This window comes from Macaca thibetana, chromosome 5, assembly GCF_024542745.1.
Source record: "Macaca thibetana thibetana isolate TM-01 chromosome 5, ASM2454274v1, whole genome shotgun sequence".
Classification (NCBI taxonomy): domain Eukaryota; kingdom Metazoa; phylum Chordata; class Mammalia; order Primates; family Cercopithecidae; genus Macaca; species Macaca thibetana.
Window position 1 is genome coordinate 83,681,974 of NC_065582.1, and position 19,056 is coordinate 83,701,029.

Consider the following 19,056-nt stretch of genomic DNA (forward strand, 5'->3'; position numbering starts at 1 on the left):
TCAGATAAATAGATAATTCTAGAAAGGAATCTGAAATGACAAAATAAATTCTTGACATGATGTATCTGAAAAACCTTAGTATTCCAAAGACATATTCATCAGGCAGGTGAAGTACAGGAGGTCAGGGTTGGAGTCAATAGGCTATTTTATTTTTCTTTTGAAAGAAATGATCAAAGAAACATTATTAAGATTAGAAGAGGGTTATTGCCTGTATATGATTAGACTCTTAAATCTGAGTTCAGCAACTGATAAACCAAACACTGAGGAAGGCAGAGGAGTTTTTGCCTTCTGTTTTCTGTTTAAAATAGTAAAACAAAACTTCAAAAGTAAAAATATATATCTTTATTCAGCTTTATAGTACTTGTTTTTATCAGAATTTGAGTTGGTATCACATTTTTAACTATACCAAGGTGGTGCTTGTGGTTCTGGGAATGATGTGAGCAGTTCTAGTGGGATTTCCTTCTCTGAGCTGGCACAAGATTGGGAGTCCTAGAGGACATGAGTGTCACTATCAGCAGTTATCTGGCTGGCTGGGAATCAAGCTGGCAAACGATCAAGGAGAAACCATGAATTCTAGTTTTATTTGCCCAAAACAGTCCCCTTTAGTAAAAGAAGGTGATCCCCAACAAATAGAATAGTCTCTTGCTAGAATATAGTTCCTCAGTAGCCAATAATTCTGGCTTTGTTCAGCTTTGAAAAGTCTCCAAAATGATAATATTCAGGAATAAATACAGTGATGACTCACAGGCTTATACACATGTTTTGAAAGAGAAGCTTAATGAGGCTATTTTGGATCATGAAGCCGAGCTCATGCCTGCAATCCCAGCACTTTGGGAGGCCAAGGTGGGTGGATCACTTGAGGTCAGGAGTTCGAGACATGCATAGCCAACATGATGAAACCCCGTCTCTTCTAAAAATATAAAAATTAACCAGGCATGGTGGTGCAAGCCTGTAGTCCCAGCTACTTGGGAGGCTGAGGCAGGAGAATCACTTGAACCCAGGAGGCAGAGGTTGCAGTGAGCTGAGAGCTGAGATCGTACCACTGCACTCCAGTCTGGGCGACAGAGTGAGACTCCACTTCACAAAAAAAAAAAAAAAAAAAAAAAAAAAAAAAAAAAAAAAAAAAAAAAAAATTCTCAAAGAAAATGCAAAATACACTCAGCTTATTGAGTTTTCCTTCCGTCATGATATATTGAAAGTTATAAAAAAAGCACTTGGAAGATAAAACAGAACAAACATATGAAGGGTAACTGCTGAAGACAGAGGTTAAGAAAAGGGCCATGAAGAGGGTTAAAAAAAAAAAAAACTAAGCCAATGAGCACATTTAAATGTTCTCATTCCCACACACATATCTACTGTTTTTTTTGTTTGTTTGTTTGTTTTCCTGAGACAGGGTCTTGCTCTGTCACCCAGGCTCAAGTGCAGTGGCACAATCGCGGCTCACTGCAGCCTTGACCTCCCAGATTGAAGCTATCCTTCCATCTCAGTCTCCCAAGTGGCTAGGACTACAGGCATGTACCACCACACCCAGCACATTTTTTGTGTACTTTTTGTAGAGATGAGGTCTCACTATGTTGCCCAGGCAGGTCTCGAACTCCTGAGCTCAAGTGATCCACCTGTGTTGGCCTTCCAAAGTGCTGGCACTACAGGCGTGAGCAACCATGCCCAGGCATAGCTACATTTTTAATTGAATAAAATATACTTCACCATCAAAGTTTTAATCATTTTGAGCATAATATCATTCTTAAATATATTTTCCTTTGTTCCCTAAATTGAAGCCTATTCTATTTTATCTTTATAAACTATTCAGTTTTATTTTTATTATTTATTTATTTATTTATTTATTTATTTTTTGAGACAGAGTCTCGCTCTGTCCCCCTGGCTGGAGTGCAGTGGTATGATCTTGGCTCACTGCAAGCTCCGCCTCCCCGTTCATGCCATTCTCCTGCCTCAGCCTCCTGACTAGCTGGGACTACAGGTGCCCGCCACCACGCCCAACTAAGTTTTGTATTTTTAGTAGAGATGGGATTTCACCGTGTTAGCCAGGATGGTCTCGATCTCCTGACCTCATGATCCGCCCGCCTCGGCCTCCCAAAGTGTTGGGATTACAGGCGTGAGCCACCGCGCCCAGCCTCACTGTGTTTTAGAAAGGTATTATATACTTTATCTGCAATATTTTCCAAATAGATTTAGAAAAAACAAGACAATAGCTAAAATTTATTGAATGCATTCTAAGTCATTTAATTTTCAAAATACTATCAATTGTTTACCTTAGCACACCTTTGCAGGTGGCAGGGCCTCCAGAGCCTGTGCTCTTATTCAACACGCTTCATGCCCTCCACAAGCTTGTAGGAGATTCAATGAAACATTTCATTTTGGTGAAAGGTAAGTAATTCTGTATTTCAAAGCCTAGAAACAGACAAGTTTTCTTTCTGAAAGATGAAAAATGAAAAAAAAAAAAAACCAACCTCTTCTCTAAAAACCACTCTACCTATAAACATGAGTATATCATTACAAGCTAGGCACCTTATATAGGAATCCTCCATTTGGGTTTTATATGCATTTTCCTTTCAAGAGATAGATCCACCACTGATCAAACATCATCAAACGCTTCCGTTAAAAACAAGGGACTTTGTTTATCATGCTGGATTTAGTCCTTCCCTTCCCTTTGTGATATTAGTACACCTTCATGGCATGTTTCTTCAAAGCCCCAGTAATAGATGTTTCCTTCCTGTTGAAATGCTGCCTTGGCTGCTTCTCTGCTTGATGTGATTCTCCTCCAGGTTTAAATGGGGTCAGACTGGAGTTCACTGAACAGCACGTTACTCACTTCAGCAGGATATGCCCACAAAGTAGTTCTCCTATTCTTATACACATGTGTACACACATACATACATACACACACACACACACACACACACACACATCTCTCTCTGCAAGTAAATGATCCCAACTGTACAGTGCCTAAAGGGAAGTGCTATTTCAGAATGTCAGCTACTTGGCAGTGATGGCTATTCTCCTGTTAACATTTTAAAAAACCACTACGGTAGTCAAAGTTTTAAGAAGAAAATTAAAGACCTTAAATGTATTCACTTCCTGCTCCTCCTAACATAGACAAAGTGGTGGCTCCCAGTGAAGATCTCAGAAAGTGTTTGCAGAACAAATTCCATGAAGATAAAAACAAGTATACACCATATGAGATTGTTTCTAATCAACAGTCTTTATATAACTACAATTGCCAAACAAGGCTGAAATATCAACCACCAGTTATAAACTATTTAACATAGTATTTCCATTACACAAAGTTATTATTTAAGAACCAAACCCTGGAACATGAGAGGTACAGGTATAAAGTCACAAGGCATTGTGTATAGATTATCAGATCAATTTATATAGTTTCCAAAAATAAAAGAAGTTATGAGGGAATATTTTTTAAAATAATAGTTATTTTTAAAAACCAAGATGGAAACACATCAGAAGAAAATACCATGTAAACATCACACACAAAAAGCAAGAGAAATTCCGCATCTGAAACACAAACTTTTACATGACATTCAGACACTTGCTAATACTTGACCTCACTGGTCAGAGACTGGGCCAATGAAGGGTGTGCTCATAATCTTAACTTTGAAAAGCTTCTTAAGGGTATGGTTTATTTTTCATCCACTAAAATAGAAAATATAATTCTCTACAATACACTTACCATTCCTAACATTCAGGCATTTTAGAGATCCCCACTAGAAATTTCAAGTACTATAAGAGAAGAAAGGAGTGAAAGGGGAAGAAAGGGGCAAAGAAAGGTAACTTGCATTGATTTGAATGCTTTATTAGTCATTTTCTTTTTCTTCACACAAAGAACTTCAAGTATTTGTAATTGTATTTGTGTGGCTGATTGCAGGACAATTAATTATATTGGGAGCTAGGTTTTTAGCTGAATCTCAGAATGTCTCTCCTGTAACTTCCAGAAACCCATAGGCAAACTAAGGGGGTAGGCTGTAGAAGAGTTAACAAAGTACAAACTAATCTCAGGTTCTAATTCTGACTCTAATCCTCCATAACTTCATGATCTTGAGCTGATCACTTAAGGAAACCGAGGACTAGAGAGCCTGTAAGATGTTAAATTGTATTATTTCTGTTCCAACCCAGCTTTAAGGTTTCATCATTCCATGATTTAGATACTATCGAATTTGAGATAAAAATATATATATAGGAAAAAGAGTTATTGAACAAATGAATAGGTATAAAAACACAAGCAAAATTATATTAATGGAATTATTCTAATTTAAGTCTACTTGTGTGATATTAAGTTTATAAAAGGATATCCTTTACATTGTAATATATAACTATAACTGATAGCCACAATGCTTATTATTGATTCCAAAGGAATTTTTACAATATATATTCTATTCCTTATATTTAGTAATTTCATATTACAAAATGATGTAATGGTTTCTTGAGAGTAATGAGTCTACTACCATGGTTCTCTTAGATTGAACTGCTAATTGCATCCATTTAAAACAGACATAGATTGAGGATCAATAAACTGGTAGACTTTTTTTTTTTTTTTTTCTTTTTTTCTTTTTTTAAATTTATTTATTATTATTATACTTTAAGTTGTAGGGTACATGTGCATAACGTGCAGGTTTGTTACATATGTATACTTGTGCCTTGTTGGTGTGCTGCACCCATCAACTCGTCATTTACATCAGGTATAACTCCCAATGCAATCCCTCCCCCCTCCCCCCCTCCCCCCTCCCCATGATAGGCCCCGGTGTGTGATGTTCCCCTTCCTGAGTCCGAGTGATCTCATTGTTCAGTTCCCACCTATGAGCGAGAACATGCGGTGTTTGGTTTTCTGTTCTTGTGATAGTTTGCTAAGAATGATGGTTTCCAGCTGCATCCATGTCCCTACAAAGGACACAAACTCATCCTTTTTTATGGCTGCATAGTATTCCATGGTGTATATGTGCCACATTTTCTTAATCCAATCTGTCACTGATGGACATTTGGGTTGATTCCAAGTCTTTGCTATTGTGAATAGTGCCGCAAAAATGCTCATCATCACTGGCCATCAGAGAAATGCAAATCAAAACCACAATGAGATACCATCTCACACCAGTTAGAATGGCGATCATTAAAAAGTCAGGAAACAACAGGTGCTGGAGAGGATGTGGAGAAATAGGAACACTTTTACACTGTTGGTGGGATTGTAAACTAGTTCAACCATTATGGAAAACAGTATGGCGATTCCTCAAGGATCTAGAACTAGATGTACCATATGACCCAGCCATCCCATTACTGGGTATATACCCAAAGGATTATAAATTATGCTGCTATAAAGACACATGCACACGTATGTTTATTGCGGCACTATTCACAATAGCAAAGACTTGGAATCAACCCAAACTGGTAGACTTTAAGTGCATTTTAAAAACTGCTTCCAATCTATAACATTAACCCAGGTATTTTTAAAAGGATTTCATTTTTCCTATTTTTGGGTGATAAGTATTAGGTACACATGAACCCTACCTTATAGTTTCTTAAAAATGGATGGAAAGAATGAATTTTTAAATCACTTATGTTATAAATTATTTATAGCCCAAATAATATCATCATCTAAGGATGCTTTAAGTCACATGACCTACATGAGCTAAGGCTTAAAGACATTACATTAATATCATCAATATAAATATCAAAGGATCAATTATAAAAATTCTAACACTTACAAAATACAATTTTACACTATAGTATAAAATTGCTGACATTTGATCAGCCACTATTTAAAAAAAAATTCCTTCATTAACAATATTCTCTAATTTTCATCTAAAAATTGAAACAAGGAAATTTTTATCTAATTTTACTTCTAATAGAAAGGCAAATAAAAAATACTTTTTAAAATATTTCAAAACATACAGGAAAACTCTGCAGTTATATTTACCTGGTTTGTTAAAAACAAACTATGCATTCTGCAAAACTGCAAGTGTCTACTTTTATCATAAGGTATTCTTAAAAGCAGTTTAGTAAACATCAAGTTATGACAAATAGATGTCTCTCTTGCCACACAGGAGTGATAATCAAAATATTTAACAGCTCATATGTCAAGGCATGGGACATAGTGCTGGAGGAGGATCCTAGAGGAACCTACATGCCATTTATTATTCTAGCTGCAGGATTGTGGGTAGACCCAGGGAGTAATGGGGAAGGAGCTATAGTGGCTTAGGGTAGCAGAATTACTAGCTACCTTGGAAATCTTTCAGTAACCATCAGCACAGCCACACTCATGTGCACCTGCTGCCTATCAGCTCCAGTTGTTTGCATGATTCTTAAATAAGGGATTAAAAAAAAGTATTAAGCAACTGTTACAAGTCTTTGCAAATCTACCATTTGTCACTGGAAAAAAATGTAACTATTAACTTTGGCTGTAGCTAGAGAAGAAATGATGGGGAAAATTTGATAAAAGAAATTAAAATTTAAAGATGCAATATTTAAAAATGTTTTTGAATTACACATAAAATTACATAAAATATTTTCATAATATTAAAATTATATAAAAATGAAGGTATGAGGTTGAACTTTCAAGTAATAACCAAGATAACATAATTTAAATACACTTCTCCCTAAATAAAGTAGTATAAAAAGCTATAAATTCAATCATACTTAAGGTTGGAAGGTGATATAAATGAATCAGAAATTCAAATGAGTATTTTTACAACAAATTGTGACATATTTTTCGTCAAAGTAACTGTCATTATCATATTAAACTGGATTTTCACATCTTCAATTTCCTAGAAGGGGGCAGGTACACTATTGCTACTTACAAGTTGACTGCTTATGAATAAGCATATCACAATGCTCAAGAAACAGCAGCATAAGTAAAAAATATTTAGGGCAATGTTGCAGATGTGAGATTGTAGAGAATTACACATTAATACAAAGTTTTAAACCATTTTTTTATTTGCTAGATTTTCTAAGTGAAATATCTGAATCTAAAGAAAGCAGGAATTTGTTGTTGTTGATTGTCCTGTGTTAAAAGGGATTAAAGTCGCTTAGCAACCTCTGTGTTGTAGAAACCAAGATAAAAGAAGAGTTGGTTGTCTATCACCAGCTCTTCTAAGATGGAAGAGTGCAAGTAAATAGAAAAGCACTATTTCTGCAATGGTGCTTTGACATACATTCTTCATCACATGACAAAATAAAAATCATCAAGAAATTCCCAGGAGAAGGAAAATCCTCCAAAAGCATATTGTGACTAAATGGAGAATTTACAAACCACTACCATACAGACACACACAAAGACAAACACACACAATAATAAAAGACATGGCCAAGAAGCATACAGATCGTAGCTTAGAAAGGGAGACTGCATAGTAGAAACTTTGTTAAAGGCTTTAAAATATTCGAGATAGAAATATAAATGAGCATAAGAGTGATGATTTATAGAATCAGAGACTATTTTTCAACTTGGTTTTATAGAGGCAAACAAGGAATAAAGATTAAACTAGGACAGTACATAATTAGGGAAGGCAACTTCACATGGAGGGATAAATTTGAGGATCTGAGTTAAAAGAATGAGAAAAGGGCCAGGCACAGTGGCTCACACCTGTAATCCCAACACTTTGGGAGGCTGCAGTGGGTGGATCACCTGAGGTCAGGAGTTCGAGACCAGTCTGGCCAACATTGTGAAACCCTGTGTCTACTAAAAACACAAAATGAGCCAGGTGTGGTGGCACGTGCCTGTAATTCCAGCTATTCAGGAGGCTGAGGCAGGAGAATTGCTTAAACCCGGGAGGTGGAGGTTGCAGTGAGCCAAGATCGTGCCTCTGCAACCCAGCCTGGGCAACAGAGTGAGACTGCCTCCAAGAAAAAAAAGAAAAAAAAAAAAAGATAAAAGGGCAATATCAATTAGAATGTGAAATACTGTTTGTGACCATGGAGATCATGGAGAATATTTACATTTTAGAAAGATTTTTAAGTGTCACAAGATTCTAAATGCAGTAAATAAGCTCTGAAATAAACATAATTTTGCTTCCTAGTAAAACAAAAAAAGATAAAATTTAAAAGAACTCAATAATTGTAAAACACATTTGTATATATTTCATATATCTACAACATCAGAGAAGCACAGGCATGTAAGAATTTGTATTTTCCTCCATGTATTAATGATTAAGATTTTGGAATATGAGAAAGTATTTTTAGACCAGGAATGAATCAAATCACCATTTTAATGTTATCACTGAGCAAAGTAGAATTTGGCAAAAAGAAGCCACTGACTCTGTGTTTAAAGAAGCTTGTCTGAAAAGTCCTTCATGCCAAGTTGACTCAGGTTCATAGGCCATGAGAAATCAATACTGAAAGTCTTGTCATTGATTTTGGATGAGAAACTAAGTGAAGCCTGGAGCATCTAATTCCTTACACTTGGAGATGTGAAAGTGTCATTTCTATGATAGGTTAACAGCCAGCTGACCAGAAAGGCATAACTACTGCAACCTCCAAGAAAAAACCAGTGAAAGCAGGGAGACAGACAAATGAACAATCCTTAGCAGACACATTTTATTTCAGCCCAGTAGCCATTAAAAACCAGATACTCTGCATGCTAGAAAAACTTTCCTCTTGGGCAAGACAAGTGATACTGAAGAACCTAATAGTGGGATAAACTTAATCATGCCTCACTAGGAATGCAGCTGCTTTAGAGGATCTCACTGTAGATAGTCTTCCAGTGGGATGTCAATCTTCCCTCAAACATGTGCCACTGAAATGACTTAATACTCTAGGTTTATGCCAGGTCAGGGTACACAGGTCACCTAGAGCCATGAATGAAGTCATGCATTATCAAAAAGCATGTCAGAGGTGACACAAATCATCTAAGTGTAACAGCTGACTACAAATTACTTTCTATTATAAGTGCTCATTTCCCAAATGAAGAGGATATTTTTCATTTTTTGAGGATGGTGAAAAAAATCCTCACATAAAATTAAACAGATTTTTTATCTTGAATACTTTGAGAAAAAGGATGGAGTCTGTCTGTAGGTACACGAATTTGCCTTGTAGCCTTTGCAGTATCATTGGCATTGAATGAAGGCAACTGAATTACGCTCATGGACTCTAAGGGATATCCCGATCACCTCCCCTACTTCTTTTAATGAAAGATTTGTGTTCATTCTTCATTGCAAACAAGGTTGTAGGTCAATTAAGAAGGAGACGAAGTTATTTTTCCTAACCCCAAATTGGAAAATGGAGGTCAAAAAGACAACTCAAAATGAAACACTATAGCACCCGATAAAAGAAAAGACATACTTTTATCACTGATATGGTTAGGCTTTATGTCCCCACCCAAATCTCATCTTGAATTATAATCCCCATAATCTCTACAATCCCCATGTGTCAAGGGAGAGACCAGGTGGAAGTAATTGGATCCTGGGGGCGGTTTCCCCCATGCTGTTCTCATCATAGTGAGTTCTCATGAAATCTGATGGTTTTATAAGTGTTTGGTAGTTGCTTCTGTGTTCATTTCTCCTTCCTGCCACCTTGTGAAGTCGACTTCTGCCATGACTGTAAGTTTCCTGAGACCTCCCCAGCCATGCTAAACTGTGTGTCAATTAAACCTCTTTCCTTTATAAATTACTCAATCTCAGGCAGTACTTTATAGCAGTGTGAAAATGAACTGATACATTCAACTAGTTTTTTTTATTAACATTTTTTCAGATTGCCTACATTTTTTAACATTAATAAACTTTATAGTCAAATTGATTCACAGTAAAACAGTAGAAAGTTCCCATATACCCCTGTCCCCACAGACCCACAACCTTCCCCACTATCAACCTCCCATACCAGAGTGGTATATTTGTTACAACTGATAAACCTACATTGACACATTTTGATACCCAAAGCCCATAGTTTACATTAGGGTTCACTATTGGTGGTTACATTCTAGGTTTCTGGACAAATGTACAATGACATGAATCTACCACTGTATTATTATATAGATCCATTTCACTGCTCTAAAAATTTGCCTATACATTCCTCCCTCCTCCTAAATCCTGGAAAACATTGCTCTTTTTACTGTCTCCATAATTTTGACTTTTCCAGAATGTCATGTGGTTGTAATCATACAGTATTTAGCCTTTTCGGATTAGCATCTTTCACTTTATAATATGCATTTAAGTTTCATCCATGTCTTTTTATGACTTGATAGCTCATTTCTTAGTGCTGAATAATACTCTTTCATCTGGAAGTACCATAGTTTATTTATCTACTCACATATTAAAAGATATCTTGATAGCATCCAAGTTTTGGCAATTATGTAATGCTGTTAACAATGTATGCAGGTTTTTATGTGGATATAAGTTTTGTTTTTGCTTTTTTTTTTTTTTTTTTTTTTTGAGATGGCGTTCTGCTCTGTCACTCAGGCTGGAGTGCAGTGGCACGATCTCAGCTCACTGCAGCCTCCCCCTCCAGGGTTCAAGTGATTCTCCTGTCTCAGTCTCCCTAGTAGCTGAGATTACAGGCACACACTGCCATGCCCAGCTAATTTTTTGTATTTTTAGTAGAGATGGGGTTTCACCATGACGGCCAGGCTGGTCTTGTAACTCCTGATCTCAAATGATCCACCTGCCTCGGCCTCCCAAAGTGCTGCAATTACAGGCATGAGCTACCATGCCTGGCCAGGACATAAGTTTTCAAGTCCATACCATGGAGTGTTATTGCTGAATCATACGGTAACAGTATGTTTGTTTTGTAAGAAACTGCCAAATTGTCTTCCAAAGTGACTACACCGTTTTGAATTCTTACTAGCAATGAATGAAGGTTCCTGTTGCTCCACATTCTCACCAGCACTTGGTTTCATCAGTGTTCTGACTTTGGCCATTCTAACAGGTATATAGTGGTATCTCATTGTTGTTTTAATTTCCAATACCCTAATGACGTTTGATGTTTAACATCTTTTCATATGCTTACTTGACACTTGTGTATCTTCTTCGGTGAGGTGTCTGTTCAGGTTTTTTGCTCATTTTTAAAGTTGGGTTGTTCATTTTCAAATTGTTGAGTTGTAAGAGTTGTTTGCACACTGTGGACAATAGTCCTTTATGAGAAGTATCTTTTGCAAATAATTTTTCCATCTGTAGCTTGTCTTCTCATTCTCTTAATACTGTCTTTCACAGAGCAGAAGTGGCTTGTCTTCTCATTATCTTAATATTGTCTTTCAAAGAGCAGAAGTTTTAAATTTTAGTTAAGTCCAGCTTATCAATCATTTCCTTCATGTATCGTGCCTTTGGAGCTGTATCTAAAAAATGTCACTGCCATACCAAAGTCATCTAGGTTTTTTCCTATGTTATCTTCTGGGAGTTTTACAGTTCTGCATTTTACATTAGGTCTATGATTCAAGTTAATTTTTGCAAAGGGTATAAGATCTGTGTTTATACTCATTTTGGATTTAAAAAAATTTTGTTGTTGTATGTGAATGAGTAGTTTTTCTAGCATTATTTGTTGAAAGCCCATCTTTGCTCCATTGTATTGCCTTTCCTCCTTTGTCAAAGATCATTTGATTATATTTATATGGGTTTCTTTGGGCTCTTTATTCTATTCCATTGGTCTATTTGAATATTCTTTCACCAGTACCCACTACATTGATTATCTGAGCTTTCTAGTAAGCTTTCAAGTCAGGTAGTGTCAGTCCTCTGACTTTGTTGTTCTCCTTAAACACTGAGTTGGCTATTCCGCTCTTTTGCCTCTCCATATAAACTTTAGAATCCTTTTGTTGATATCCATAAAACATCATGCTGTGTTTTTTAATGGCATTGCACTAAATCTATAGATCAAGTTGGGAAGAACTGACATCTTGACAATGTTGAGCCTTCCTATCCATGAACACGTAACATCTCTTCATTCTTTAGTTCACTGGTATCTTTCAGTAGACTTTTGTAGTTTTCTTCATATAGATCATGTATATATTTTGTTAGATTTATACAAAAGTATTTCATTACTTGGGGTACTAATGTAAATGGTAATGTGTTTTTAATTCAAATTATACTTGTTTATTGCTGGTATATAGGAAAGTGGTTGGCTTTCTTTATATTAAATTTGTATTCTGTAACCTTACAATAATCACTTACTAATTCCAGCTTTTTTTTTTTTCTAATCCTTCGGATGTTCTATATAAACAACTGACATCTGTGAACAAAGACAGTTTGATTTCTTCCTCCTGAATCTGTATGCTTTTCATTTTCTTTCCCTTGTCTTATTGCACTAGGTAGCACTTCCAGTAGGAAATAAAGTGGTAAGAGGAGACACCTTTATCTTGTTCTCGATCTTAGCAGGAAAGCTTTGAGTTTCTAAAAATTAAGTATGATGTAAGCTATGGGTTATTGTGTATTTTCTTTATGAAGATGGGAAATACTACCATATCCCTAATTTTATTTTCCTTACATGGATCTGAGTTTCTAGCCTATATCATTTTCTCTCTCTCTAAAGAACTTTAAACATTTTTTTCAAGGGTGTCCAAATTCAATTTGTTGAATTTCAACAAATTCCTGAAATTTTGTTTCTTTAAGACAGTCTTTATTTCTTAACTTCTGATGGATAATTTTGCAAGGTTCAGAATTGTAAACAGCTGGATTTTTCTTTCAACATCTTCAAAGTCTCACTCTACTCTCTTATTTGCATGGTTTATGAGGATATGTAAGATAAAATTCTTATTTTTGCTCCTCTATAGGTGTTTTTTCCTTCTGGATTCTTTCAATTTTTTTTTTAAATCTTTGATTTTCTAAAGTTTGAATATAATATGCCCATGTGCAGTTTTGGGGCATTTATCCTGCCTGGTGTTCTCTGAGCTTTCTGGAGAAGTAGTTTGGTGTCTGACATTAACTGGGGGAGATTTTCACACACTATTGCTTCAAATATTGCGTCTAATCCTTTCTTTTTCTAGTATGCCCATTACATGTACATTACACCTTTTGTAGTTCCCTTGCAATTCTTGAATATTCTGGGTTTTTTTTTCCCCAGTCTCTTTTCTCTTTGCATTTTAGTTTTGAAGTTCCTATTATTATATCTTTAACTTCAAAGATTTTTTCTTTGGCTATGTTCAATCTACTTATGAGCCTATCAAAGGCATTTTTAATCATTTCTGTACACTATGCTTGATACTTGGCATTTCTCTTTGGTTCTTTCCTAAAATTTCCATCTCCATATTTACATTATTCATCTGTTCTTGTATGTCATTTTTTTAAAATCCCTCAGCATACTAACCATAGTTTTTAAAAAGTTTCTGGTCTGATAATTCCAATGTCACTGCCATATTTGATTCTGCTTCTGATGCTTATTCAGTGTCTTCGAACTGCATTTCCTGCCTCTTAGCATGCCTTATAATTTTTTGGTTGAATGACAGACATGATATACTCAGTAAAAGAAACTGCTGTAAATAGGCTTTTAGTAATATGATAGCAAAATGTGTGGGAAAGGGAAGCATTCTTTAGCCTTATGATTTGGTCTCACTCTGTGGTGAAACTACCCATGGACTATGAACTTCACCAGTGTTCTCAGTTCCCCTAGGCTCCCTAACATGGACAGGATGGTTTGAGTTGTCTACACTTACATATTTTCCTTCTCTATGTGGAAAGCTAAAAGGGGGCTGAACTTAGGTATTTCCCTTCCCTTTGGGAGGTTAGGCTCTTATAAAATCCCAAAAGTTTAGGCTCTGATAAAATAGTTTCACTTGAGGGCAGGCTTGAGTCCAACAAAATGCTCTGACATATTTCAAGATGGTTCCTTTTCTTCTCCCCTTAGGGAATTTTCTCCAGTATTCACTGTGAACACTCCTAGAGGTTAAAATCACAAAAATACAGGTCCTTCCATAACTGAGTCCTCCTGGAGTTTTTAACCCTCCGACTTGCCCACACTGAACAACTGCCCACACTGAGCAATTTTTCAGTTACGGTTCAAGTTTTCCTACCTGGCACTCGTTCCCACAAAAATTTTCCTTGTAGGTTTTTGCCCCAGTAAGTTGTGATTCTTTATATCTGCCTGTCTGCTTCTCTAATATCTGATGCAGTTGTTTGCCCTATAATCTCATTTTTCTGACAGATCTAAGAAGAGTCGTTAATTTTCCAATTTATTCAGCTTTTTACTTGTTGTTAGGATGGAGTGGTGGCTTCTAAGCTCCTTACATGCCAGGTTGAAACCCAAAGTCTCAGTATTTTTTTTTTAAGTTTTTTGTTTTGTTTTGTTTCGTTTTTTACTTTAACCATATGTCATCCCAGAAAAACATTGATCTCCTATTCCAAATACATTTTAGGAAATAATAGTGGCAAGAAAATCTGTAAGCATAGTCTAGTTCTCGAAAAGGGTTGTTTTGCAATGTACAAATACATTTCTTTAGAAGAACACAATGATAAAATATCTTTTAAGATCTATCAAATAAGGGGTAGGCTTATGAAATTCACACATGTATTTGCTCTTTTCTAACTCTCTCTGATACCCCTAAAATTTTATTTATATATGAACAGTATAGCTATAGAACAAATTGAGGCTTTGGGTAGAAATATAATTAGCATACTAAGTTCATGTTTATAATTGTTTTGTTAATATATATGTTGATAGGGACTGCTATGGTTCTTTGAAGTCACTGCTACCTACTCTTTTAAGAAATATATACAACATTTTTGCATGCATATATTTCCTCACATATATCTACCTAAGTCAATATTTTATTAAACTGAAGTCTTCAAGAAGTCTCAAGATTTTTCTCAACCAATATTAATCTCCATTAGATTATAATCTTGTTTATATGTCACTTTTTTAACAGGAATCCTAAGAATATGAGCCTAATTTTATAAATGTTGTAATTTACCATGTAATAAATATTTGAATAAATGAGTTCTTTGTCTGCATTTGCTAAGTAGTAGAGAAAACAAATCAGCAAATCCCTTTTCTCCTCATGTCATCACCTTTGCATTCTTGTAGCAAATTACGTCATTTTCAAAACTAGAATTTCTTTATTTCCTTTACTGACTAAAATGACTCATTCTTATTTGCAGATTTTTAGTAAGATTGAGTCTTTTTTGTTTGAGACAGAGTCTCCCTCTTTTGCCCAGGCTGGAGTGCAGTGGTGCAATCTCAGCTCACTGCAACCTCCGCCTCCTGGGTTCAAGCCATTTTCCTGCCTCAGCCTCCCAAGTAGCTGGGAATACAGGTGCGCACCACCATGCCCAGCTAATTTTTTTTTTTTTTTTTTGTATTTTCAGTAGAGACAGCGTTTCACCATACTGATTAGGCTGGTCTCAAACTCCTGAGCTCGTGATCTGCCCACCTCGGCCTCGTAAAGTGCTGCGATTACAGGCGTGAGCCACCACGCCTAACCAAGATTGAGTTTTTCTTAAAAGATTAGTCTACGAACTTATTTTGGTAACTGGCACACAGCGGATGGAAATTTTATGCATATTTTCCTCTTAGAAACTAAGGACAGGTAAATTTTTTATCCTTTGTGTTGGCATGCAGGAATAAATTTCCTCTTAAGAAGAAAATTTATATTGTTGAGAGGTCTGAGAAGCAGATACTTTTTCATATGTTCTATTCTCTAAAGGGATATTTAAAATTTGGTTTATAAAAATAAAACTAATTTGCTTTCTGCTCTGAAAAATAGTATCATTGTATAATAAGAGAGTAGCAGCACAGCCAACTTGGAAAATGCTGTTAACTGCCCATATCAATTTTATTACCAAAAGTATGTCATCTACTAGAATACTTATGATGAATACTCTTTCCTCGCCGAAATATTTTTTTTAAGTTGCGTAAAGAGTTTATCAGTTAATCAGTTTCAAGTCTTAAGACCATTAGTATTCTCATTATATGACAAAATTACATATACTTTCTGTATTACATTACATGTACATTACAATACTTTCTGTATTACAGAAAGTATACAAACAACCTGCAAGAGAAACCCTGAATTCAACTTTCATAGTTCTGAAATGTTTCTCATAAACATACAGGCATTTGAATGGAACACTATTCTTTTTCATTGAAAAAAAAAAAAAAAAAACAAGGTCACTTACAAAATGCAACGTTAACAAATACTGTTGACCTTAAACAATACAGGTTTGAACTGCATGGGCTGCTTATATGTGAATTTTCTTCCACTTCTGCCACCCCTGGAACAGCAAGACCAACCCATCCTTTTCCTCCTCCTCCTCAGCATACTCAAGATGAAAACAACAAAGGATGAAGACCTTTATGATTATCTACTTCCACTTAATAAATAGTAAATATATTTTCGTTACCTTATGATTTTCTTAATAACAGTTTCTTTTCTCTAGCTCAGTTTATTGTAAGAATATAGTACATAATACATATCATAGAAAATACATGTTAGTCAACTGTGTGTGTTATCAGCAGGGCTTCCAGTCAAGAGCAGGCTATTAGTAGTTAAGTTTATGGGTAGTCAAAAATTACATGTGGGTTTTTGACAGTGCAGGGGGTTGATGCTCTTAACTTCCATGTTATTCAAGGCTCAACTGTATTTATTTAAGGTCCGTGATGCATTGCTAATAGACATACACGAACACACATGCACGTACACACACACACACACACACATCTACTTTGCTGAGCTCAAAGTTCAGTGAAATTTCACAAAATTTTATCTTGCCCAGGTCCTTCATTTTATAGATGAAGAAACAGTAAGCTTTCTGCCCAGTATCACACAAAACACCAAGTATATAATCTAAAGACAACCATGACTTTTTGCTATACCAAATATATACCAATTCTATCTTACCTGTCCGAGAAATGCATGCTATGGACATATGAAGGTGATGATAAGTCTCGGAAGATTAGGAAATAGGCTTCCAGAGCAGATAAAGGCAGGCGTATGAAAATGAATAATGCAATCTGGAAGAAAGAGAATAGTCTGTTTCTGTAGGTTTACCCACAGCTATTTTAAAGTTGTTGCTTCACCTTCTTCACCATCCCAGGTACTGTATTGTTCATTTGACTGTAAATGGGCAATCATTACACAGGCAGCAGGGAACAGCATCCTTTATAAAGAGGCAGTTGTAGCTCAAGAGTTGCATCTTGGTAGCACCAATACAGAATTTAAGGATTACAGAAGTAAGTTACACTGCTGGTTCGAAGAAAACTGTTTTAACCTCTAATTTTTTGTCTTATTCTAATCTTCCTGTCATTTTTTAAAGAACAAAAGATGAATGAGGAACTACTGGCTTGTGTTATCTTATTTGGTTATATGATTACATATTATTTCGATCAATAACATATATTAAAACTCATTAATCAATGCTTCTCTAATTTCAGAAAGTTCCCTATACTTGGAAACAAAATAAAGAACTACTGTAACAATTTGCACTTCATTTTCTTAGCATGGAGTAGAGCATTAATCAATATCATTTTTTCATGCCACTAAATCTTTGGAATGAGAATTCTTTAATAGTACTGGTCTACATCCACTAAATAAACATTACAGGCTTATAATGTGCCACGCACTGTGCTAGACACTGGGGATAACACTTTGAATAAAACAGAAATGGAACTCCCATCATGGAGCTCAGAAATAACATTGAAATTCTCCTGGATTTTGAGCCAGCAATAACAGCAGGAAGAAAACTGAGCTCAAAACACTCTGAATTTATTTCCGCCATTTAAAAAAATGAATGAAGGTATTTCAAACCCAGAAAAGATATTTTCTCATCATGATAGCAGATGTTAAAGATATCGGAAACAGTGCAATTTCTCCTAGTGCAGAAAGAGGAGGAAGTTAGTAGACACACAACTGAAATAAAGGAAGCAGAAGGAAGAACACAGGCAGTGCTCATCTTGCAGGAGGCTTGCACACCCTAAGTCTATTTATAAATCAGTTATTCAAAACTAACAAGTAGTGTAGCACATCATGTTTATATTTTGAAGTAGCCACAACAGGTTTGTAAACACACAATGTAATTGAAACACTAGCATCAAAAAAGAGTAGTTGCCAATATAAATGGTATTTTAGTGACCAGTGTTTCCTTGGCTCCAGAAGCTCCTGGAAGATTGTCTCAGCTATACCTCATGGATCCAAAAGCCTAATTTTACCTATAAATAATCAATGGATATTTTATCTATCTTCAATTTCCAATGAGGAGAAATCAGTAAAGACAAGACAACACTGGCAGCCTTAAAGAAAAAAGCAGTAAAAATAAGATTATTTCATTATCATTTTTTAAAAGAGATGGGTTCTCACTGTGTTGACCAGGCTAGAGTGCAGTAGCTATTCACAGGCACAATCATTGTGCACTACAGCCCCAAACTTTGAGGATCAGACAATCTTCCTGCCTCAGCCTTCCGAGTAGCTGGGACTACAGTCATTGCCATTTTAGAAACCATTTTCATTCACTCCAACTTTCCACAAATATTTATTGAGTGCCCACCATGTGCTAGCCACTGTTTGGTATGCTGACGCTACATGTCAGTGACCCAAACAATGTTCCTCATTTCATAGTACTCACATCTACTGGGGACAGCAGACAATAAAAATGTCTTAAGAAAAGCAGAAACATTTTGCCAAGGGTTGATAAACTATGCAATTCCCATCAAAATACCACCATCATTCTTCATAGAATTGGAAAAACAATTCTAAAATTCATATGAAAACAAAAAAGAACCCACATAGCCAAAGCGAAACTAAGCACAAAGAACAAATTGGGTGGAATCACCTTACCTGGCTTTATACTAGAAGGCCATAGTCACCAAAACAGCATGGTACTGGTATAAAAATAGGTACATAGACCAATGGAACAGGACAGAGAACCAAGAAAGAAACCCATAAAATTACAGCCAACTGATCTTTGACAAAGCAAACAAAAACATAAATTAATGGGGAAAGGACACCCTATTCAACAAATGGTGCTGGGATAGCTGGTAAGCCACATGTAGAAGAATGAAACTAGATCCTCATCTCTCACCTTATATAAAAATCAACTCAAGATGGATCAAAAACGTAAATCTGTGACCTGAAACTATAAAAATTCTAGAAGATAACATCAGAAAAACCCTTCTAGACATTGGCTTAGGCAAAGA

General features: G+C 35.8%; 1 protein-coding gene across 6 annotated transcripts in view; it reads right to left on the minus strand.

The window, feature by feature from the left end:
* Positions 1-19,056, minus strand: part of TET2 (tet methylcytosine dioxygenase 2) — a 132,451-nt gene that overhangs the window by 90,550 nt on the left and 22,845 nt on the right. Inside the window, exons 2-3 of one of the 6 annotated variants that reach the window (XM_050791471.1) lie at positions 16,766-16,878; positions 2,271-2,409 (exon numbers count right to left, since the gene is read on the minus strand). The exons of 3 other annotated variants lie outside the window; for them this stretch is intronic. The gene's annotated coding sequence lies outside the window, so the exon portion shown is untranslated. The remainder of the gene's footprint in view (positions 1-2,270; positions 2,410-16,765; positions 16,879-19,056) is intronic. 2 more of the 6 variants (XM_050791473.1, XM_050791472.1) reach the window with 2 other exon arrangements.